This window comes from Rana temporaria, chromosome 2, assembly GCF_905171775.1.
Source record: "Rana temporaria chromosome 2, aRanTem1.1, whole genome shotgun sequence".
Classification (NCBI taxonomy): domain Eukaryota; kingdom Metazoa; phylum Chordata; class Amphibia; order Anura; family Ranidae; genus Rana; species Rana temporaria.
This window is the reverse complement of record NC_053490.1, coordinates 145,043,749-145,066,418: the sequence shown is the minus strand read 5'-3', so window position 1 is coordinate 145,066,418 and position 22,670 is coordinate 145,043,749. Positions and strand designations below refer to the sequence as shown.

At 47.8% G+C, this 22,670-nt stretch overlaps 10 non-coding genes and 5 pseudogenes across 10 annotated transcripts; all 15 read right to left on the bottom strand.

Moving 5' to 3' along the window:
- Positions 1–10,698: 10,698 nt before the first annotated feature.
- Positions 10,699–10,856, bottom strand: LOC120929900. The gene has a single exon (XR_005747556.1). It is a non-coding gene; the product is annotated as a U1 spliceosomal RNA (small nuclear RNA).
- A 3,033-nt stretch (positions 10,857–13,889) lies between these two features.
- LOC120930132 lies at positions 13,890–14,011 on the bottom strand (annotated as a pseudogene).
- Positions 14,012–14,540: 529 nt separating this feature from the next.
- On the bottom strand, positions 14,541–14,647 carry LOC120930066 (annotated as a pseudogene).
- A 517-nt stretch (positions 14,648–15,164) lies between these two features.
- On the bottom strand, positions 15,165–15,284 carry LOC120930087. The gene has a single exon (XR_005747603.1). It is a non-coding gene; the product is annotated as a U5 spliceosomal RNA (small nuclear RNA).
- Positions 15,285–15,810: 526 nt separating this feature from the next.
- LOC120930076 lies at positions 15,811–15,916 on the bottom strand (annotated as a pseudogene).
- A 521-nt stretch (positions 15,917–16,437) lies between these two features.
- Positions 16,438–16,554, bottom strand: LOC120930069. Its single transcript, XR_005747588.1, has one exon. It is a non-coding gene; the product is annotated as a U5 spliceosomal RNA (small nuclear RNA).
- A 379-nt stretch (positions 16,555–16,933) lies between these two features.
- On the bottom strand, positions 16,934–17,053 carry LOC120930091. The gene has a single exon (XR_005747607.1). It is a non-coding gene; the product is annotated as a U5 spliceosomal RNA (small nuclear RNA).
- A 526-nt stretch (positions 17,054–17,579) lies between these two features.
- LOC120930064 lies at positions 17,580–17,685 on the bottom strand (annotated as a pseudogene).
- Positions 17,686–18,202: 517 nt separating this feature from the next.
- Positions 18,203–18,322, bottom strand: LOC120930117. Its single transcript, XR_005747626.1, has one exon. It is a non-coding gene; the product is annotated as a U5 spliceosomal RNA (small nuclear RNA).
- A 515-nt stretch (positions 18,323–18,837) lies between these two features.
- On the bottom strand, positions 18,838–18,954 carry LOC120930068. The gene has a single exon (XR_005747587.1). It is a non-coding gene; the product is annotated as a U5 spliceosomal RNA (small nuclear RNA).
- Positions 18,955–19,333: 379 nt separating this feature from the next.
- Positions 19,334–19,453, bottom strand: LOC120930072. Its single transcript, XR_005747591.1, has one exon. It is a non-coding gene; the product is annotated as a U5 spliceosomal RNA (small nuclear RNA).
- Positions 19,454–19,968: 515 nt separating this feature from the next.
- LOC120930095 lies at positions 19,969–20,085 on the bottom strand. Its single transcript, XR_005747611.1, has one exon. It is a non-coding gene; the product is annotated as a U5 spliceosomal RNA (small nuclear RNA).
- A 910-nt stretch (positions 20,086–20,995) lies between these two features.
- On the bottom strand, positions 20,996–21,115 carry LOC120930086. Its single transcript, XR_005747602.1, has one exon. It is a non-coding gene; the product is annotated as a U5 spliceosomal RNA (small nuclear RNA).
- Positions 21,116–21,625: 510 nt separating this feature from the next.
- On the bottom strand, positions 21,626–21,747 carry LOC120930060 (annotated as a pseudogene).
- A 379-nt stretch (positions 21,748–22,126) lies between these two features.
- LOC120930085 lies at positions 22,127–22,246 on the bottom strand. The gene has a single exon (XR_005747601.1). It is a non-coding gene; the product is annotated as a U5 spliceosomal RNA (small nuclear RNA).
- Positions 22,247–22,670: the final 424 nt, after the last annotated feature.

The following is a 22,670-nucleotide window of genomic DNA, read 5'->3' as shown; positions in this document are numbered from 1 at the left end:
ATGACGGTACCAAAGCCAAGGGCCTTCTAAGGTCCTTCTCATACCACCCCCACTTAAGCATAGACCATCCGGCAAGGTACCTCATGAACTTAGCGGCAATCCCACCTGCCGTAAAGGTCTTAAAATGACTTATCCATAACTGGATACCAATAAAATCTTGCACGTTGGGGAAATTATACCCCCCAAACTTTACTTCTCTCATCACAATAATGCGAGACACCCTCTCCATCTTTGCACCCCAAAAAAAACAAACAGCAATCTGGTAATCTTCTGCATAGACCTCACATTGGGTGGGAATATCAGACTGGTATATAACAGAAGAGGCAGTATCACTGCCTTTACCACCAACACCTTCCCAGAAAGAGTTAAATGCCTCAATTTCCAAAAGTCCAGTTTCTGAGATATTTTGCCAATCACTTTTTGGGCACTACACTGGCTCATCATATTCCTTTGGAACTGGACCCCTAAGATCTCAATGGTCTCAGTGGTCTTCAAGTGGGCACGCACTGTACTACAAGACCCACTCAGTACACATACTTGGCTCTTTTCCCAATTAACCTGAAGACCAGACATGCTACCAAATAACTTTAATTGTAACTCAGATCTGTTCAAATCTGTTGGAGAAGAACAGAGGAGCGTAACATCATCCATGTAGCACATGGATTTGACCTTCTCCCCATCCCCCCCTGGGACAAAGAAGCCTCGAAAACGCTTATCCCTTTGTACGTGTCGCAAAAGGGGCTCCATTACACAAATAAACATAACAGGAGACAGGGGGCATCCCTGCCTCACTCCTGAATACACGTTAAAGGGTTCAGACACTACACCGTTAACTAGAACTTGACTAGTCATGCCAGCATATAGATTTCTAAGCGCCCCCAAGAATTTGTCCGGGAAACCCATCTGCTCTAGAACTCCAAACAAAAAAGGATGAGCCACTCTGTCATAAGCCTTCTCGATATCTATCCCGGCTACCGCCAATGGGAGATTATTAGACTGGGCATAACAAATCAAGTCCCTTAGCCAGGTTGTCTGTAATCCTTCTCCCAGGGACCGCACATGTCTGCCACTCTCCTACCAGGCTACCAACAACTCGGCTAAGGCGACTCGCCAACACCTTGGATGCAATTTTATAATCCACATTCAGCAGAGTTATCGGTCGCCAGTTCTTTAAGTCACGATCTTCCCCTTTTTTATATAACAAGGTAACCACCCCCTCCTTCATTGTGGGAGGTAAGTTCCCGGTCTCCACACAACACTTTATCACTTCCACTAAGTGACTTTTCAAAGTAGGCCAGAATTTTATATAAAATTCTGCTGGGAGCCCATCCTTCCCTGGGGTTTTGTTTTTCGGCATCTTTCTCAAATTCCCCTCCACCTCCTCCTCCGTGACCACATTTAAGAGAGACTCTGCATCCTCCTTACCCAAACTCCCCCTCAGGACCTCACAGTACTCCAAAATTTCCTCCTTAGTGGTCCCTGAATGATATTTATATAGGTTCTCATAAAAAAGTCTCACCTCTTCTACCACCTCCTTTCCACACACTTCCCCATCCTCCACAAGCACACTTTTTATCACTTTCCTTGCTCCCATGGCCTTTTTGAAAAAAAACCTGGAGCACTGCTCTCCTTCCTCCATATCACGTACCTTGGCACTAAAAATTATTTGTTTACCCTTTCCCTGAAGGAAACGGCTTCTCTCCTCCCGCACCTCCTCAAGCTCTTTATCCACCTCCACACCGATTTTTTACATTTTAACAACACATGCAATCTTTCCACCAAGGTTTTCTCTTTCTCCTTCCTCCACCATGCTCTTTCCACTCCTGCTTTTCTAAAAAAAAACACTTATCTGTGCTTTGGCCCACTCCCACCACTGTAGTACTCCTCCAAACTCCAATTTCCTTCTTACTAAACATGTAAAGAACATTTCAAAATTTTTACATACCTCCTCCTCCTCCAAAATCATAGTATTCAGTTTCCACAACCCTTTTCCAAAAGCAACCCCCTCCTCCAACACAAAAGTACATGAAACCATCTTATGATCTGTAAACAAAAAAGGTTTGACCTCGTAGCCTTCTAGTACCACAAATTCTGTCATAAAGGCGAAGTCTATCCTTGAGCTGACCGTACCCCGATCAGAAAAATAAGTATGTGAAGTCTGACACTATTTCATTTAATAATTTAGATGAGGAATCCAGCTTACCCTCCTCCCCAGAGCCACCTCTATCACATGTTCTCCTAATGCAGTTAAAATCCCCCACTATGATTGTAGGGGTTCTACCAGGTAGATATAGTTTCAGAGTGTTCAGGAGCTCCTTTCTTTCACATCTAACAGCAGACGCATAGCAGTTAAAAAGTCTGAACCTGCACCCCAAGTATTCCAGCACCACCAATAACAATCTTCCCGGCACAATCACCTCCTGTGATACCATCACCACTTGCGGGTTTTTTATAAGCACACCCACACCTTCACATCTTGACTCGCAAGCCGGGGACCACGCACTCCCCCCATGCCTCCATTCATGAGGCCCTGGAACCCTCTCCACACCGCACTCCTGTAAGCACAAAATATCTGCTCTGCATTCTGATAAACTGTTAAAAACAGCCGCACGCCTCCACCCCGCTCTCACACTCCTCACATTAATGGAACTGACAGTTAGTGCCATTAGGAGAAAAAACAAAACTTTTCCAGCCATTATAAGTTCTTTAAGGAAGTCCTTCCATACTATCCTCTCTTACTCCTTGACTTTCTTTCTGCCATCTTTTCGGACCAGGAGAACTGGCGGACTCTCTTTCTGAGTCCCCAGAAAGGGCAATATGGAGCCACCCTTCCCCACTCTCTGAGTCCTCCCCTTCAATCCGGGCCCTTTTCCCAGAGTGCTCCTCCCCCTCTGCTGATGAAGGCACAAATTTCTGCCCACACTCTATGTCCTCTTCTTCATCTTCTTCTTCCTCCTCTTCCTCCTCCTCAGATCCAACCATCTCGTCCTCGCTTCTCGGCCTTTTGGCTAAGATCCAGTGTAGTTCTGCTGCACTGGTGATTGGCCAAGAGGTGCCCGGGGTACCCGACAGTCGGCCTTGGGGGGATCGTTCCTCTTCGGAGGGCCCCCCCTTGCTGCTATTGGCTGAAGGATTAGTCCCCGGGCAACGGGAAGCGATCGCCCTTTCTGAAGGCGTTCGTTGCGGTTTTTCGGGGTTCCCCTTCGGGGGTGCCTTTTTGGACGGAGGAAGATGGCGGCCCGTGGTCTACGGGACTCACTACGGTTCATCGTGAAGCCGGAATTCCAATCGGAAGTCAGTTTGAGGACGATTGTGATCGACGTCTTGTTGGATTTCTTAAGTTTAAGGGTAAGAGATATTGTGTGCCTGCAAGACTTCCCTCAGCAGAGGTTGTATGACATTACTTTCCTTTCCTCCGAGATGTGCTGGAATATCTACGAGAAGGTGAGAAACGAGGATAGTGAATTGTTAAGGAAAATGGAAGTGATTCCCTTATTCATGCAAGAAGAAAAAGCGATCGTTGTACACATGTATAACCCCTTTGCGGATGTAAATTTGGTCAGAGCGTTCCTGAGTAATTATTGCGAGGATCTACGGGGCGGAGATAAAGTGTTTAACAAGTTTGATATCTGGACAGGAAAGTACCGTTTTTTTGGGAAGTTTCGGCGAGACTCAGAGTGTGTTGGTGGATTGAGGAGGCCTCCCGCGGTTTTCAACATTGGCGGAGAGAGGGGGTTCTTGTTTTATCCCGGACAACCGGTGTACTGTAGGAAATGTGGTGTGTATGGTCACACAAGTGGGGATTGCGACAGGGGAGTAAGATGCAGATTCTGTGGAGCCGAGGATCATGTCTCTAGGGAGTGCAGGCAAAAGAGGATGTGCGATATCTGCAAAAGACCAGGTCACCTCGCGAGACAATGCGAGGAATACGCGGCGGCAAAAATGAAGACAGAGGCGGAAAAGATGATAGCTAGGAATCTTGCAAAAGAGGAGAAGGAGCGGCAGAGGCTAGAACATCTGGCTCGGAGGCAGGGCAGAGGTAGGCCTGCGGAAAATGTGGGCCAGCCTGCTGCGTCCTCAGAGCAAGAAGCCAATGATGCTGCGCCTACAGGTCAGGCCGAGGCGGTGAACAGTAAGGGTGGCGCCGTAGATTCAGTCGGTGCTGGTACCGATGCTGGGAGCCTCAGTGCCGCTGTAGGGGAAGGTGCCAATGTGGTCCAGGAGCATCAGGAAGAAAAGGAGGATGGAGTCGTGGTGGGTCGACAAGACGGTGGATCGGAGGAAGGACAGAGGAGTCCTGCGATGTCATGCCCTGGACGTCTCTCTGATTTGATGAGCGGGCTGTCATCTAGTGCAGAGGAGGAGGAGGAGGGTGATGAAGAAATGGACAGCGACGAAAGTTTGGAGTGTGGGCAGCGTTTAGTGATCTTAATGAATGAGACTGCACAATCCTCTACTAAGAGACCTCGGGAGGAAGGTGCAGGAGGGGGAGGAGAGGGGGAACCGATTCCCAATGATGGAGGCTCTGGATCAGAGTCTGCCAGTTCTCCTTTTACTAGGAAAAGACTGACTTACGCTAATGTAGCAAGTAAAGGGCTGGAGGAGGGTAGGCATTTCTAAACAAGGCTTTGATATGGCTGTGCAAACCGCTTTGATTTATTTTTTGATGGCTTTAACTGTATGCTCTGTGAACGTCAGGAGTATATGTTCAGGGTGGAGGAGGGCGGCGGTTTTCGAATACCTGGAAGGCGTGTGCTCAGATATTATTTGCGTCCAGGAGTGTGGTATCGAAAGAGCCTTATGTGGAGAATGGAAACATGGGGCGTCTGTGTGGTCTCCTTTGTGTGAGTCCAGGAATGAAGGAGTGGGGATTCTCATTAAAAGCCCATATATTCAGATTATATCCCACGAGGTGGTGGTTCCGGGGAGGTTGCAAATTGTGGTTTTGGTGGTGGCGGGAAAGGAATTTAAGTTAATTAATTGTTACGCACCGGCAGAGAAAAAGGAACGTGTGATATTTTTTAACGTGCTTAAGTTGTGGTTGCCTGGCAGAATTCCAACTATGCTGGTTGGAGATTTAAATTGCGTGAGGAGGAGTGAGGAAAGGCAGGGTGCAAGTCTGGAGAGTGGGACTGATGTGACCTCTAAAGCGCTGAATGAGATTGTAAATGATTTTCATCTACAGGATACGGCTATGTGTGTACAGAAAGATAGTCTTTCCTTTACTTTTTTTTCAGATAAGGGGTCTGTCAGATCCAGGATTGATTTTATTTTTGTCTCCCTGGCCTTTAAAATTGTCGGGTATCAGGCTGACCCGGTACCCTTTTCGGATCATGCCATAGTTTCAGGCTCCTTTTGTCTGGACGATGCCAAGATATGTGGGAGGGGTGTTTGGAAGCTCAACGTTTCTTGTTTAGAGGAGGAGGGGGTTGCTGCTAATTTCAAGGATTTTTTTGAACACCTTACGTATAAAAAACGTTATTTTGACGACATCCTGGAGTGGTGGGATTGGGCTAAAAACAGGATTGGCGGTTTCTTTAGGAAACTGGGTGTGGAGGCGGCCAAGAGAAGGCAGGAGGAGGAAAGGAGGTTGGTGGATAGGTTGCACTTCCTATTTCAGTGCAAAAGGATGGGGGTGGATGTGGAGGAAGAATTGAAGGAGGTGCGTGAGGCTAGAAATGAGGCTATTAAGGAGCGTGGGAAAGGCATTGTATTTAGAGCGAAAATCCAAGAAATGGAGGAAGATGAGCAGTGTTCCGCGTACTTCTTTAAAAAATCTTTTGGGCCAAGGAAGATGTTCCAGTCAGTGCTGGAAGGAGATGAGGAGGTGAGCGGTGATAGAATGATAGAATCGATCAAGTCTTTCTATGCGGATCTGTATGGCGGTGGTGGTGGTGCGACGGATGAAGAGATGCGGGAGTATTGTGAGGTCGTGAGAGGGAATTTGAAGTTGGACGATGCGGAGATGTTGCTGGAGCCAGTGAGGGAAGAAGAAGTGGAGAAGGTGGTTAAGAGCATGAAGAGGAACATGACCCCTGGAGGGGATGGCTTACCCATTGAGTTCTACGCAGACTTCTGGCCGGTGCTGAAGGACGCAGTACGTGAAGTGGTGAAGACCTGTATAGAAGAAAAACGGATATCAAATTCAATGAAGAAAGGAATTATTACGTTATTGTATAAAAGGAAGGGAGACCAACGTGATATTCGTAATTGGCGTCCAATAACGCTCCTTAACAGTGACTACAAAATCTTTGCGAAATTACTGGCTAATAGGATGAGTCGAGTGATCGATAATATTGTTGGAGAATGGCAAGTCTGTGCTGTCCCTGGGCGGAGGATCTCTGACAATTTGATCCTCCTAAGGGACTTGATATACTATACCCAGTGTAATAATATGCCCTTGGCAGTGGCTAGCATTGACCTTGAAAAGGCTTATGATCGGGTAACACATAAATACCTGTTTACAGTACTAAGGCAGATGGGGGTGCCTGACGATTTTGTTAAAATGGTGGAGTGTTTGAACCAAGGCATTAGCAGTCAGGTCCTGGTCAACGGGAAGTTGTCAGGGGAGGTGGAGGTGAGGTCGGGGGTAAGACAGGGGTGTCCTCTGTCGCCTGTTGCCTTCATCTGTGCGATTGAGCCTCTTTTGAAGCATGTGGCGCGGGACAAGTGCTTCAGGGGAGTATTTGTGCCAGGTTGTGGGAATGAACCAGTCAAGGCCCTCTGTTACATGGATGACGTCAATTTTCTGTGTAACACGGCTAGAGATGTGATGAGGGCAGAGCTTCAACTTGGCATTTTTGGGGCTGTCTCGGGACTGCGTGTCAACTGGGGTAAGAGTAGTGTGTGTGTCCTGAGTGGCACATGCGATACATCCCAAAGTAAGCTGAAGACTGTGCAGGAGGTGGTTGTATTAGGAGTGCATTTTGAAAGAGAACTGACAAACCAAGTCAATATGGTCAAATGTGCTGAGAAAGTTGAGAGGAAGCTAAGTCTATGGAAAATCAGAAGGCTATCTCTGTCTGGGAAAACATTGATTGTTAAAGCGGTGATCCTTCCTTTATTGCTATATTGTGCTGTAGTTTTCCCACCAAATAAGAGATTGGTACAGAAGATCACAAGATCATTGTTTGTCTTCTTTTGGGGTTCCAAAATGGAGAAGGTGTCTAGGGAAGTGGTGATAAAGTGTATGCAGCTGGGTGGATACAATTTCCCAAATGTTGGCCTCTTTCTTGAAGTCCAGTGGTGGTTGGTCCACCTCAAGACTTTTCACGCGGGAGGGAAAGCAGCAGCCTTAATGCGTTATTTAATTGGATGGCCCTTGCTAAAATGGGGGTGGTGTGAAAGAGATCTCACAAGGCCTATGTCCCTGATATCGCCAGTGTATTATTTAAAAATGTCACGTTTTTTTCTGACTAATAAGTTACAGGAGCTGGGGGAGGGAGCTCGTAAAAAAGAGTCCTTATGGTTGTGGTTGAGGAGAGGTGAATTGCCAACCAATATTTTTGGTTTAAGCCTTAAAAAAGCTGAACGCTGCTGGAGAAGCTTATTATTTGAAGGTGTGACCAATAAACAACGGGAGGTGGTGTGGTTGGCGTTTCACAATTGTTTGCCCACAATGTCTTTTTTAAAATCCAGAGATCTGGTAAGGAGGGAAGTATGCCCTAGAGATGGGTGTATGGCAGATGAAAGCGTGAGACATGTTTTTTGGGAGTGCAGTTTTGCTGTTAAAGTGTGGACACTATTGCATGGCTTTGTGAGAAGAGTGGTGGAGGTGGATGTTGTGTCACTTGAGAAATGTGTTTTTGGGTTGGTGGAAGGAAGCAAGGGAAAGCAACGTAAGATGTTTGTCGTGTCTGCAGTGATAAAAGAAGCAATGTGGGAAACGCGGTGTGCTTTTGTGAAAAAGAAAATGGTGCTAACTGAGAAAGATTGTGTTGATTGGGTGATGGCAAAAATGTTTTATGTTCTGATGGTGGAAAGGAGGAGAATGGGAGAGGAGGAGGCGAATGTGTTTTGGAATTTTGAGAAGTGGCGGGTGGGGGATGGATAGGATGTATTGTGTTTTACTGTGTATGATATTTTATTCTTGATTTTACCTTTTCTTATGTCCTGATACGCTAGTATGATGCAAAGAACACGGCTCTGGTGATGGTACAGGGTTGAGTTATGCCTAAGTCTGTGATTCAGTCTGAGTAGCGTTAAAAAAAAAAAAAAAATCTGTTCTTATCAGTTGCCAATAGGTGGTGCTAAGCTGACTGTCCCCGGTACCCTGTGGCAGGGGGAAAGGGATGGCAGTCAGCGGACACTAAGCCTGTTGGTGTGGAGGTGGAAGCCTTCTGATGTGGACAGAGAGGCATGAGGTCGAAGCCAAGAGGCCGGGTCCCTGGCCGTTGGCCTGGATTTGGTGGTATCTGCCCCAGTCAGTTGTTCTGGAGGGAACCCTTGCTTCTCCTTTAACCGGGATGGAGCGGGTAGTACTTCCAGAATGTGATTAGGTGGGAGAGATAGGGGTTGTGGGTAGAGTCTGCGTCAGTAGGCTCTCCCCGACCTCTTCTCCCACCTTCCTGGCTGGGAAGGGTGCTGCCGGTCCGGACCGGGGGCTAGGGACCGTTGAAAAGCCTGTGGAGATTGTGCCCCTGGAGTGGCAGTCCAGGGGTGCCATACATTGCACGAGTGTTTGAGGGGCACTCATCATGTGGCACCTTCAGGTCACGGATCTCCACAACACACTTTTCACACCTGCCGCTTGGGCCGGGCCTTTTGGCTAGGACCAGTGGAATTTTTATCCTGGCCGGAGGGCCGGCCAATGTATTTCACATTGGTCACTTTCCTCACCTTCCCATCTTCCTTTTCCCCACTTTCTTTTATTATTTTACCCCGTGTGTTGTTTTGTTTTGTCACTTTTTTTGTGGTGCTTGCACTTTATGTGTGGTGAGTAGGGTGCTGGTCCTCGGGCCGGTCTCTGAAAGTCTTGGGAGTTGGTGGACTCGGCCTTCTGGTTAGGTTCATGGGGTCTCCCTTCGGGGGAGCCTCACCGAGGAGGGTTCTGTTTCGGCAGTCCCTCTGAGGATGTTGGGTCCTTGTGGCTTTGGCTGCTTGGACCAAGATGGGTCCATATGGCTTCGGCTGTATGGACCACAGTTTACTCTTTTCCCTGCCAGGAGCCTAACGCCCCGGGGGATCAGAGACGGGTCCTTTTCGGAGGACCACTGACGTTTGCACCCGTCGCAGTTTTTTGTGATGTCACTCTTTATGTGTGTGCACATTTTTCCCTGCACCGGGTGGAGTTTTTGGGTTGTGTTTTGCACGCCACAGGCTTTTCAACAGAAAAAAATCTCCTCCTCACTGTCCGAAATTTCTCCAAGCAACCGGGTCACACTGTGACCCGACTCAGAAGTTGGTGTTCTTGCCCCGCTTACTCCCTCTGCATCCTGCTGCATGGCCTCTTCATCGCCAAATCCAGGTGCTACCTCTTCTTCGCCCGGCGGAGGGTCCCCAGGCCCAAAGCCGGCCACCACAGACTCCGCTACACCAGCAGAGGCTGAAGCATCGCCTGCTCCACCAACCGGGACCCCCCCATTCTCGGGTACGGCATCATCAGCTGTGGCAGGTCGAGGTATGCCAGATGGGGCCGCATCATTATTATCTTCCGCGGGTCCCCCTTCGGCTCCCTTCTCCCCACCACTATCTTGCCGCTGCCAAAAACTCTTCCCTTTCCTTGAGTTCCACATTCTCCGAATCTCTTCTCCTACCGCAGTCTCCGCCCAAGTCTCTTTAGTCTCCTTATATATGTCACACTGTTTTGCCAAGTGTCCTTCCTTTTTACAAATGTCACAAATTCTGCCCTTTTTACAATCTCTCGCAGAATGACCCGGCTGGGCACACAACCGACACACCAACCCCTCATTGCACTCGTCGCTCATATGTCCATACTTGAAACATCTACGACAGTACTTAGGCTGCCCCGGATAGAAGAGAAAACCCCTCTCCCCTCCGATGGTAAAAACAGCCGGGGGCCTCTTCACACCTCCAATACAACTCGCATCTTTCTTAAAGCTTCCAAAGTAACGGTACTTCCCAGACCAGATACCAAAATTATTCTTCACCTTGTCACCTCCCCTTAAATCGTCACAGTACTGTCTCAAAAAGGCCCATACCAAAGCAGAGTCCGCAAAGGGATTGTACAAGTGAACTGTAATCATTTTCTCCTCTTGCAGAAAAAGAGGCTGGATTTCAAAACATTGCAAAATTTCATTCTTTCTTTTCTTTGCATCCTCAAAGATCCTCCAGCACACCTCGGAAGATTCAAAGGTAATATCATAAGTCCCCTGCTGGGGGAAATCTTGCAGACACTTAATGTTGCTTACCTTTAAGCTGAAAATCTCCATCAAGACATCGACAACCAACGTCCTTAGCGTCACCTTCGTCCTGAAGTCTGGCTTAACCAAGAATCGCAGCGAGTCACGGAGCCCGCGCCCCGCCATCTTGGCACCAAAGGGTACCTCGCCTTCCCACCGTCCAAGGGTACCCCAAAAGGGGCACCCTGGAGAAACGCCTTGTTTGCCTTAAGAAGGGCGATCGCTTCCCGTTGCCCGGGGACTAATCCTTCAGCCAATAGCAGCAAGGGGGGGCCCTCCGAAGAGGAACGATCCCCCCAAGGCCGACTGTCGGGTACCTCGGGCAACTCTTGGCCAATCACCAGTGCAGCAGAACTACACTGGATTTTAGCCAAAAGGCCGAGAAGCGGCAGGGAAGACAACCACGATCAGCACGGCCTAGAGTGTGCAATAGCCGTGCCTCGCTCTGGGAGAACCACCTTCATGATCATGGTGTCTCCCCTGCCAGGTAAGCGGAGTGATGCTGCCTATCAGTCAGCAGCTCTCCTGCTCTGCTCCTCCATGCTCATTGGAGAACACCCTCAGTAATGTGGCAATGTCAGGCAACTTCTGTCTCATCTTAGCCAGTCTTTCCTCCCAGGACTTCAGGGAGCAGGCAGGCTCAATTGAAAAGCTCATGGCATGCAAAACACACCCAAAAAAACTTCCACCCGGTGCATAAAAATGTGCACACACATAAAGAGGTGCAACAAAAAAGTGCAGACGGGTGCTTACGTCAATTGGTCCTCCGTAAGAAGGACCCAACCCTGATCCCCCGGGGCGTTAGGCTCCTGACAGGGGCTGAGGTACTCACAGGGTCTGTGCAACCGAAGCTGACACAGACCCCCATTCCTTGGAGGGACTGTCGAAACAGAACCCTCCCAGTACTAGGTGGGGCTCACCCGAAGGGAGACCCCATGAGAGCAGGCGAACTAAGCCAGAAGGCCATGTCCACCCACTCCCAAGACGTTCAGGGCTGGCCCGAGGACACGCACCCTACTAATCAAACGTGACAAACGTGAACACCAAACAAAAAAATAGGGGAAAGGGGAAACAAAAATGAAAGTGGGGGAGAAGGAAGATGAGGAGAGTGAAAAAGTGACCATTGTGCAATACAATGGCCGGCCCTCCGGCCAGGAATCAAAAATTCCTCTGGTCCTGACCAAAAGGAGTGGCCCTAGAGGCAGGTGATTAAAAAGTGTGATATAGTGATGTGACCAAGGTGCCAAAAAGCAATTGTGCCGGTAGAAACACAAGTGCAATTACGGCACCCCTGGACTGCCACTCCACGGGCACATCTCAATTGAAAAGCCTGTGGCGTGCATAACACAACCCAAAAATGTGCACACACATAAAGAGTGAAACACAAAATAACTGTGACGGGTGCATTGTCAAGTGGCCCTCCGAAAAGGGCCCAGCTCTGATCCCCCGGGGCATTAGGCTCCTGGCAGGGAAAAGAGTAAACTGCGGTCCATGCAGCCGAAGCCACATGGACCCACCTTGGCCCAAGCAGCCGAAGCCACAAGGACCCAACATCCTCGGAGGGACTGCCGAAACAGAACCCTCCTCGGTGAGGCTCCGCCGAAGGGAGACCCCATGAGAGCAGGCGAACTAAGCCAAAAGGCCATGTCCACCCACTCCCAAGACTTTCAGAGCAGGCCCGAGGACCAGCACCCTACTCATCACACTAAAAGTGCAGTGCACCAAACAAAAAGAAGACAAAACGTGACAAACGGGGGTAAAATTAAAAAGATAGTGGGGGAAAAGGAAGGTGGGAATGGTGAGTGAAAAGTGGCCACCGTGCAATACGATGGCCAGCCCTCTAGCCAGGAACAAAAATTCCTCTGGTCTTAGCCAAAAGGCTCGGCCCTAGAGGCAGGTGTTAAAAAGCGTGTTTGTGGAGATCGTGACCATGGTGCCCCTCACACACTCGTGCAACAAATGGCACCCCTGGACTACCACTCCAGGAGCACTATCTCCACAGGTGTTTCAACGGTCCCTGATCCCCGGTCTGGATCGGCAGAACCCTTCCCAGCCAGGAAGGTAGGAGAAAAGGTCGGGGAGAGGCCACCTAAGCAGGCTACTACCCACAAACCCCATCCCTCGCACCTAATCACATTCGGGAAATACTACCCGCTCCTCCCGGTAAAAAGAGGAGCAAGGGTCCCCCCCAACAACTGACTGGGGAAGGCACCACCAAATCCAGGCCAGAGACCAGGGACCCAGCCCTCCAGCTTCGACCTCATGCTTCTCTGTCCAAATCAGAAGGTTTCCACCTCCACGCCAGCAGGCGTAGCATCTGCCGCCCGTCATCCCTTTCCCCGTCACCGGGTACTAGGGATGACCAGCATAGCACCACCAACTGGCAACTGATAAGAACAGGTACATCAATTGATCTTAGCCAAAGGGCCGAGAAGATTTCCTTCGTTCTGAAGAGAAACCAGAGTACACCATGCTCAATTGAAAAGCCTGTGGCGTGCATAACACAACCCAAAAACTTCACCCGGTGCAGGAAAAAATGTGCACACACATAAAGAGTGAAACACAAAAAAACTGTGACAGGTGCATCGACAAGTGGCCCTCCGAAAAGGGCCCAGCTCTGATCCCCCGGGGCATTAGGCTCCTGGCAGGGAAAAGAGTAAACTGCGGTCCATGCAGCCGAAGCCACATGGACCCACCTTGGCCCAAGCAGCCGAAGCCACAAGGACCCAACATCCTCGGAGGGACTGCCAAAACAAAACCCTCTTCGGTGAGGCTCCCCCGAAGGGAGACCCCATGAGAGCAGGCGAACTAAGCCAGAAGGCCATGTCCACCCACTCCCAAGACTTTCAGAGCAGGCCCGAGGACCAGCACCCTACTCATCACACTAAAAGTGCAGTGCACCAAACAAAAAGAAGACAAAACTTGACAAACGGGGGTAAAAAAAAAAGGAAAGTGGGGGAAAAGGAAGGTGGGAATGGTGAGTGGAAAGTGGCCACCGTGCAATACGATGGCCGGCCCTCCGGCCAGGAACAAAAATTCCTCTGTTCCTAGCCAAAAGGCTTGGCCCTAGAGGCAGGTGTTAAAAAGTGTGTTTGTGGAGATTGTGACCATGGTGCCAAACGATGAGTGCCCCTCACACATGCTACATGCACCATGCTCAATTGAAGAGCCAGGAATCAGCAGGCACGCATAATAATGGGCTTCATCAAAACAATATAAGGCACACGGCCATGGAAATGGTGGCAAATATATGCGTAGGTGGATCAAATCGTTTTGTAGACCGCATTTACCACCACCACCAACATTAAAGTTGTCTGCGTGCCTTTCCAAATCAAAGGACCTCAAGCTATATTTCAACAAGGAGGCCCGGTTGTTTCTCTCCACAAAAATCTTTAATAAAAGGCAAAATATTTATTAATTTATTCATTCTAAAAAGAAACCATCAAATCATTTTCTAGGCCGCATTTACCACCACCACCAACATTAAAGTCGTCTGTGTGCCTTTCCAAACCAAATGAACTCAAGCTATTTTTCAACAAAGAGACAATATTTAAGTTTATTTTTCAACAAAGAGGCCCGGTTGTTCCTCCCCACAAAAATCTTTAGTAAAACGCAAACGATTTATTCATTCTAAAAAGAAACCAGAGCATAACCCGGCAGAACACAGACACTGTTCAACTCATGGTGACTCCAAGACAGCCTAATTTGCATGTCTGTGCAGCTGCATGGGGGCGGGAATCAGCAGGCACGCGTAACAATCGGCTTCATCAGAACAATATGAGACGCACGGCCCGGCATAACACAGATGCTGTTCAACTCATGGTGACTCCAAGACAGACTAATTTGCATGTCTGTGCATCTGCATGGGGGCGGGAATCAGCTGGCACGCGTAACAATCGGCTTCATCAGAACAATATGAGACGCACGGCCCGGCATAACACAGCTGCTGTACAATTCATGGTGACTCCAAGACACCCTAATTTACAGGTCTGTGCAGCTGCATGGGGGCAGGAATCAGCAGGCATGCGTAATAATTGGCTTCATCAAAACAATATAGGCACACAGCCATGGAAATGCTGGCAAATATATGCGTAGGTGGATCAAAACCATCAAATCATTTTCTAGGCCGCATTTACCACCACCACCAGCATTAAAGTCGTCTGTGTGCCTTTCCAAATCAAATAAACTCAAGCTATTTTTCAACAAAGAGGCCCGGTTGTTCCTCCCCACAAAAATCTTTAGTAAAAGGCAAAAGATTTATTCATTCTAAAAAGAAACCAGAGCATAACCCTGCAGAACACAGACACTGTTCAACTCATGGTGACTCCAAGACAGCCTAATTTGCATGTCTGTGCATCTGCATGGGGGCAGGAATCAGCAGGCACGCGTAACAATCGGCTTCATCAGAACAATATGAGACGCACGGCCCGGCATAACACAGATGCTGTTCAACTCATGGTGACTCCAAGACAGCCTAATTTGCATGTCTGTGCATCTGCATGGGGGCGGGAATCAGCTGGCACGCGTAACAATCGGCTTCATCAGAACAATATGAGACGCACGGGCCGGCATAACACAGATGCTGTACAACTCATGGTGACTCCAAGACACCCTAATTTACATGTCTGTGCAGCTGCATGGGGGCAGGAATCAGCAGGCATGCGTAATAATCGGCTTCATCAAAACAATATAAGGCACACAGACATGGAAATGGTGGCAAATATATGCGTAGGTGGATCAAAACCATCAAATCATTTTCTAGGCCGCATTTACCACCACCACCAGCATTAAAGTCGTCTGTGTGCCTTTCCAAATCAAATAAACTCAAGGTATTTTTCAACAAAGAGGCCCGATTGCTCCTCCCCACAAAAATCTTTAGTAAAAGGCAAAAGATTTATTCATTCTAAAAAGAAACCAGAGCATAACCCTGCAGAACACAGACACTGTTCAACTCATAGTGACTCCAAGACAGCCTAATTTGCATGTCTGTGCATCTGCATGGGGGCGGGAATCAGCAGGCACGCGTAACAATCGGCTTCATCAGAACAATATGAGACGCACGGCCCGGCATAACACAGATGCTGTTCAACTCATGGTGACTCCAAGACAGACTAATTTGCATGTCTGTGCATCTGCATGGGGGCAGGAATCAGCTGGCACGCGTAACAATCGGCTTCATCAGAAAAATATGAGACGCACGGCCCGGCATAACACAGATGCTGTGCAATTCATGGTGACTCCAAGACACCCTAATTTACAGATCTGTGCAGCTGCATGGGGGCAGGAATCAGCAGGCACGCATAATAATCGGCTTCATCAAAACAATATAAGGCACGGAAATGGTGGCAAATATATGCGTAGGTGGATCAAAACCATCAAATCGTTTTCTAGGCCGCATTTACCACCACCACCACCAACATTAAAGTTATCTGCGCGCCTTCCCAAATGAAAGTAACTCAAGCTATTTTTCAACAAGGAGGCCCGGTTATTCCTCCCCACAAAAATCTTTAGTAAAAGGCAAAAGATTTATTCATTCTAAAAAGAAACCAGAGCATAACCCTGCAGAACACAGACACTGTTCAACTCATGGTGACTCCAAGACAGCCTAATTTGCATGTCTGTGCATCTGCATGGGGGCGGGAATCAGCAGGCACGCGTAACAATCGGCTTCATCAGAACAATATGAGACGCACGGCCCGGCATAACACAGATGCTGTTCAACTCATGGTGACTCCAAGACAGCCTAATTTGCATGTCTGTGCATCTGCATGGGGGCGGGAATCAGCTGGCACGCGTAACAATCGGCTTCATCAGAACAATATGAGACGCACGGCCCGGCATAACACAGCTGCTGTACAATTCATGGTGACTCCAAGACACCCTAATTTACAGGTCTGTGCAGCTGCATGGGGGCAGGAATCAGCAGGCACGCGTAATAATCGGCTTCATCAAAACAATATAAGGCACGGAAATGGTGGCAAATATATGCGTAGGTGGATCAAAACTATCAAATCGTTTTCTAGGCCGCATTTACCACCACCACCACCACCACCAACATTAAAGTCATCTGCGTGCCTTTCCAAATCAAAGGAACTCAAGCTATTTTTCAACAAGGAGGCCCGGTTGTTCCTCCCCACAAAAATCTTTAGTAAAAGGCAAAAGATTTATTCATTCTAAAAAGAAACCAGAGCATAACCCTGCAGAACACAGACACTGTTCAACTCATGGTGACTCCAAGACAGCCTAATTTGCATGTCTGTGCATCTGCATGGGGGCGGGAATCAGCAGGCACGCGTAACAATCGGCTTCATCAGAACAATATGAGACGCACAGCCCGGCATAACACAGATGCTGTTCAACTCATGGTGACTCCAAGACACCCTAATTTACATGTCTGTGCAGCTGCATGGGGGCAGGAATCAGGAGGCATGCGTAATAATCGGCTTCATCAAAACAATATAAGGCACGCAGCCATGGAAATGGTGGCAAATATTTGCATAGGTGGATCAAAACCATCAAATCATTTTCTAGGCCGCATTTACCACCACCACCAGCATTAAAGTCGTCTGTGTGCCTTTCCAAATCAAATAAACTCAAGGTATTTTTCAACAAAGAGGCCCGGTTGCTCCTCCCCACAAAAATCTTTAGTAAAAGGCAAAAGATTTATTCATTCTAAAAAGAAACCAGAGCATAACCCTGCAGAACACAGACACTGTTCAACTCATGGTGACTCCAAGACAGCCTAATTTGCATGTCTGTGCATCTGCATGGGGGCGGGAATCAGCAGGCACGCGTAACAATCGGCTTCATCAGAACAATATGAGACGCACGGCCCGGCATAACACAGATGCTGTTCAACTCATGGTGACTCCAAGACAGACTAATTTGCATGTCTGTGCATCTGCATGGGGGCGGGAATCAGCTGGCACGCGTAACAATCAGCTTCATCAGAACAATATGAGACGCACGGCCCGGCATAACACAGATGCTGTACAATTCATGGTGACTCCAAGACACCCTAATTTACATGTCTGTGCAGCTGCATGGGGGCAGGAATCAGCAGGCACGCATAATAATCGGCTTCATCAAAACAATATAAGGCACGGAAATGGTGGCAAATATATGCGTAGGTGGATCAAAACCATCAAATCGTTTTCTAGGCCGCATTTACCACCACCACCACCAACATTAAAGTCATCTGCGTGCCTTTCCAAATCAAAGTAACTCAAGCTATTTTTCAACAAGGAGGCCCGGTTGTTCCTCCCCACAAAAATCTTTAGTAAAAGGCAAAAGATTTATTCATTCTAAAAAGAAACCAGAGCATAACCCTGCAGAACACAGACACTGTTCAACTCATGGTGACTCCAAGACAGCCTAATTTGCATGTCTGTGCATCTGCATGGGGGCGGGAATCAGCAGGCACGCGTAACAACCGGCTTCATCAGAACAATATGAGACGCACGGCCCGGCATAACACAGATGCTGTTCAACTCATGGTGACTCCAAGACAGCCTAATTTGCATGTCTGTGCATCTGCATGGGGGCGGGAATCAGCTGGCACGCGTAACAATCGGCTTCATCAGAACAATATGAGACGCACGGGCCGGCATAACACAGATGCTGTACAATTCATGGTGACTCCAAGACACCCTAATTTACATGTCTGTGCAGCTGCATGGGGGCAGGAATCAGCAGGCATGCGTAATAATCGGCTTCATCAAAACAATATAAGGCACACAGCCATGGAAATGGTGGCAAATATATGCGTAGGTGGATCAAAACCATCAAATCATTTTCTAGGCCGCATTTACCACCACCACCAGCATTAAAGTCGTCTGTGTGCCTTTCCAAATCAAATAAACTCAAGGTATTTTTCAACAAAGAGGCCCGATTGCTCCTCCCCAGAAAAATCTTTAGTAAAAGGCAAAAGATTTATTCATTCTAAAAAGAAACCAGAGCATAACCCTGCAGAACACAGACACTGTTCAACTCATAGTGACTCCAAGACAGCCTAATTTGCATGTCTGTGCATCTGCATGGGGGCGGGAATCAGCAGGCACGCGTAACAATCGGCTTCATCAGAACAATATGAGACGCACGGCCCGGCATAACACAGATGCTGTTCAACTCATGGTGACTCCAAGACAGCCTAATTTGCATGTCTGTGCATCTGCATGGGGGCGGGAATCAGCTGGCACGCGTAACAATCGGCTTCATCAGAACAATATGAGACGCACGGCCCGGCATAACACAGATGCTGTACAATTCATGGTGACTCCAAGACACCCTAATTTACAGGTCTGTGCAGCTGCATGGGGGCAGGAATCAGCAGGCACGCGTAATAATCGGCTTCATCAAAACAATATAAGGCACGGAAATGGTGGCAAATATATGCGTAGGTGGATCAAAACCATCAAATCGTTTTCTAGGCCGCATTTACCACCACCACCACCAACATTAAAGTCATCTGCGTGCCTTTCCAAATCAAAGGAACTCAAGCTATTTTTCAACAAGGAGGCCCGGTTGTTCCTCCCCACAAAAATCTTTAGTAAAAGGCAAAAGATTTATTCATTCTAAAAAGAAACCAGAGCATAACCCTGCAGAACACAGACACTGTTCAACTCATGGTGACTCCAAGACAGCCTAATTTGCATGTCTGTGCATCTGCATGGGGGCAGGAATCAGCAGGCACGCGTAACAATCGGCTTCATCAGAACAATATGAGACGCACGGGCCGGCATAACACAGATGCTGTTCAACTCATGGTGACTCCAAGACACCCTAATTTACATGTCTGTGCAGCTGCATGGGGGCAGGAATCAGCAGGCATGCGTAATAATCGGCTTCATCAAAACAATATAAGGCACGCAGCCATGGAAATGGTGGCAAATATTTGCATAGGTGGATCAAAACCATCAAATCATTTTCTAGGCCGCATTTACCACCACCACCAGCATTAAAGTCGTCTGTGTGCTTTTCCAAATCAAATAAACTCAAGGTATTTTTCAACAAAGAGGCCCGGTTGCTCCTCCCCACAAAAATCTTTAGTAAAAGGCAAAAGATTTATTCATTCTAAAAAGAAACCAGAGCATAACCCTGCAGAACACAGACACTGTTCAACTCATGGTGACTCCAAGACAGCCTAATTTGCATGTCTGTGCATCTGCATGGGGGCGGGAATCAGCAGGCACGCGTAACAATCGGCTTCATCAGAACAATATGAGACGCACGGCCCGGCATAACACAGATGCTGTTCAACTCATGGTGACTCCAAGACAGACTAATTTGCATGTCTGTGCATCTGCATGGGGGCGGGAATCAGCTGGCACGCGTAACAATCAGCTTCATCAGAACAATATGAGACGCACGGCCCGGCATAACACAGATGCTGTACAATTCATGGTGACTCCAAGACAGCCTAATTTACAGGTCTGTGCATCTGCATGGGGGCAGGAATCAGCAGGCACGCGTAATAATTGGCTTCATCAAAACAATATAAGGCACGGAAATGGTGGCAAATATATGCGTAGGTGGATCAAAACCATCAAATCGTTTTCTAGGCCGCATTTACCACCACCACCACCAACATTAAAGTCATCTGCGTGCCTTTCCAAATCAAAGGAACTCAAGCTATTTTTCAACAAGGAGACCCGGTTGTTCCTCCCTACAAAAATCTTTAGTAAAAGGCAAAAGATTTATTCATTCTAAAAAGAAACCACAGCATAACCCTGCAGAACACAGACACTGTTCAACTCATTGTGACTCCAAGACAGCATAATTTGCATGTCTGTGCATCTGCATGGGGGCAGGAATCAGCAGGCATGCGTAATAATCAGCTTCATCAAAACAATATAAGGCACACAGCCATGGAAATGGTGGCAAATATATGCATAGGTGGATCAAAACCATCAAATCATTTTCTAGGCCGCATTTACCACCACCACCAGCATTAAAGTCGTCTGTGTGCCTTTCCAAATCAAATAAACTCAAGGCATTTTTCAACAAAGAGGCAATATTTAAGTTTATTTTTCAACAAAGAGGCCCGGTTTTTCCTCCCCACAAAAATCTTTAGTAAAACGCAAACGATTTATTCATTCTAAAAAGAAACCAGAGCATAACCCAGGCAGAACACAGACACTGTTCAACTCATGGTGACTCCAAGACAGCCTAATTTGCATGTCTGTGCATCTGCATGGGGGCGGGAATCAGCAGGCACGCGTAACAATCGGCTTCATCAGAACAATATGAGACGCACGGCCCGGCATAACACAGATGCTGTTCAACTCATGGTGACTCCAAGACAGCCTAATTTGCATGTCTGTGCATCTGCATGGGGGCGGGAATCAGCTGGCACGCGTAACAATCGGCTTCATCAGAACAATATGAGACGCACGGGCCGGCATAACACAGATGCTGTACAACTCATGGTGACTCCAAGACACCCTAATTTACATGTCTGTGCAGCTGCATGGGGGCAGGAATCAGCAGGCATGCGTAATAATCGGCTTCATCAAAACAATATAAGGCACACAGCCATGGAAATGGTGGCAAATATATGCGTAGGTGGATCAAAACCATCAAATCATTTTCTAGGCCGCATTTACCACCACCACCAGCATTAAAGTCGTCTGTGTGCCTTTCCAAATCAAATAAACTCAAGGTATTTTTCAACAAAGAGGCCCGATTGCTCCTCCCCACAAAAATCTTTAGTAAAAGGCAAAAGATTTATTCATTCTAAAAAGAAACCAGAGCATAACCCTGCAGAACACAGACACTGTTCAACTCATAGTGACTCCAAGACAGCCTAATTTGCATGTCTGTGCATCTGCATGGGGGCGGGAATCAGCAGGCACGCGTAACAATCGGCTTCATCAGAACAATATGAGACGCACGGCCCGGCATAACACAGATGCTGTTCAACTCATGGTGACTCCAAGACAGACTAATTTGCATGTCTGTGCATCTGCATGGGGGCGGGAATCAGCTGGCACGCGTAACAATCGGCTTCATCAGAACAATATGAGACGCACGGCCCGGCATAACACAGCTGCTGTACAATTCATGGTGACTCCAAGACACCCTAATTTACAGGTCTGTGCAGCTGCATGGGGGCAGGAATCAGCAGGCACGCGTAATAATCAGCTTCATCAAAACAATATAAGGCACGGAAATGGTGGCAAATATATGCGTAGGTGGATCAAAACTATCAAATCGTTTTCTAGGCCGCATTTACCACCACCACCACCAACATTAAAGTCATCTGCATGCCTTTCCAAATCAAAGGAACTCAAGCTATTTTTCAACAAGGAGGCCCGGTTGTTCCTCCCCACAAAAATCTTTAGTAAAAGGCAAAAGATTTATTCATTCTAAAAAGAAACCAGAGCATAACCCTGCAGAACACAGACACTGTTCAACTCATGGTGACTCCAAGACAGCCTAATTTGCATGTCTGTGCATCTGCATGGGGGCAGGAATCAGCAGGCACGCGTAACAATCGGCTTCATCAGAACAATATGAGACGCACGGGCCGGCATAACACAGATGCTGTTCAACTCATGGTGACTCCAAGACACCCTAATTTACATGTCTGTGCAGCTGCATGGGGGCAGGAATCAGGAGGCATGCGTAATAATCGGCTTCATCAAAACAATATAAGGCACGCAGCCATGGAAATGGTGGCAAATATTTGCATAGGTGGATCAAAACCATCAAATCATTTTCTAGGCCGCATTTACCACCACCACCAGCATTAAAGTCGTCTGTGTGCCTTTCCAAATCAAATAAACTCAAGGTATTTTTCAACAAAGAGGCCCGATTGCTCCTCCCCACAAAAATCTTTAGTAAAAGGCAAAAGATTTATTCATTCTAAAAAGAAACCAGAGCATAACCCTGCAGAACACAGACACTGTTCAACTCATGGTGACTCCAAGACAGCCTAATTTGCATGTCTGTGCATCTGCATGGGGGCGGGAATCAGCAGGCACGCGTAACAATCGGCTTCATCAGAACAATATGAGACGCACGGCCCGGCATAACACAGATGCTGTTCAACTCATGGTGACTCCAAGACAGACTAATTTGCATGTCTGTGCATCTGCATGGGGGCGGGAATCAGCTGGCACGCGTAACAATCAGCTTCATCAGAACAATATGAGACGCACGGCCCGGCATAACACAGATGCTGTACAATTCATGGTGACTCCAAGACACCCTAATTTACAGGTCTGTGCAGCTGCATGGGGGCAGGAATCAGCAGGCACGCGTAATAATTGGCTTCATCAAAACAATATAAGGCACGGAAATGGTGGC